The sequence below is a fragment of the Pteropus vampyrus genome, unplaced genomic scaffold, assembly GCF_000151845.1.
Source record: "Pteropus vampyrus isolate Shadow unplaced genomic scaffold, Pvam_2.0 Scaffold499, whole genome shotgun sequence".
Classification (NCBI taxonomy): Eukaryota; Metazoa; Chordata; class Mammalia; order Chiroptera; family Pteropodidae; genus Pteropus; species Pteropus vampyrus.
In genome coordinates, this window is record NW_011889280.1 from 181,396 (window position 1) to 182,794 (window position 1,399).

Here is a 1,399-nt window from a genome sequence, read left to right on the forward strand (position 1 = left end):
GCTGTGGGCAGATGGTCCAGGAAAAAGTAGTTACAGGGCTGCGGGACTCAAGCTGGGCAGAGAGGAGCCTGGAGGGGATGTGGAGCACCCAGGAGGGCTTCCTGGAGGAAGCAGCCAGTAAGCTGAGGCTTGAAGGTGGGTAGGATTGAGCTGGGGTCAGTGAAGTGCAAGTGCGGGTAGAACCGGGTTCAGTTCTGGTTCCAGGGCTCCCTGGTTGTGTATGTCATGTGCCTTTATCTCTACCAGACACTGGCCCAGCCAGGACCCAGTCGGTCCCTCACAGACTGGTTAGGAGATGAGATGAATCAACAGCCCGGAAGGTGTCGGCACACAGTAGGTGCTCAGGAAATGTTAGCGGTCCTCTCCCTTCTTTCCGCTAACAGGCAAGGACATGGGTTAGACATTTACCGTGACCCGAGGTTGCAAACTGGTTGCCCTTGGCTGGTCCACAGAATCGGAATTATCTGCTCACGTTTATAAACTGGGAGGTTCCACACCAAACCCCACCTTTTCAGTTTCATTTGAAAAACTCCTAAGATATGGTGACTATGGCCTGCACATCTGGCTCTGCCATCCAGGGCTGAGCAAGGCGTGCTGTCCCAAGGGGCACTTGTCCAGTTGAACGCTGTCCCTCCGCTCTCTCTCTGAGGCCCCTGGCCTTCCCCAGCCCCGTGTCCGCTGTGTGGCCTTTGGCCACAGGGTGTCACCGCTGGGAGGCGAACTTTGGCATGGTGGGACTACATTGGCTTCGATGCCGTTGTGGTCAGCCGCTGGGTTTAGTGGGGACAAGGCCTTTGTCTGAGAGCAACGGCAGACACGTGGATCCCCGGCCGCGTGACGCCGAGCCCCAGTCCCTCGGAGCGCCCCCGCCTGTCACGCACACCGGACGCCTGATCTTCCTCTGGGACTCAGGACAGTGGGGTTTCGTGTCTGTGAAGTGTTTCCCTTTCTGGCAAATGGACCAGTGCTTTAAACGGCAGATGCATTCTGGGATTAATGAGAAGCCACTGAGCAGGCAGAGTGGGGTCCTGGGGGAAGAGTCTGGTTCCAGAAGAGCCCCACCCCCCAGTCACCACCGACCCTCCAAAGACGACAACCAGATTTAGACCGCGAGCTCCTCAGCCGAGTGCCCCTCAGAGAAGCCAGCCTGTGAGAGAAAGCAGAGTCCCGAGAACCCACTGCGGCTCCGAACCGACGTGGCTCCCACCCTGGGCTTGCGGAAGCTCGGCTCAGAGCCGTCACCCATATGCTTTGCACAGAGTCTCAAAGCCCGTTTTCTGAATTCTTGGCATCTTTGAAGGTGGCATTCAATTGCTGCCTCCTCCGGGAAGCCTTCCGGGGTTCTCTCTGGGATGAGGGACCTTACCCTCCTCTTCATCACTCATTCCTCAGCCCGGAG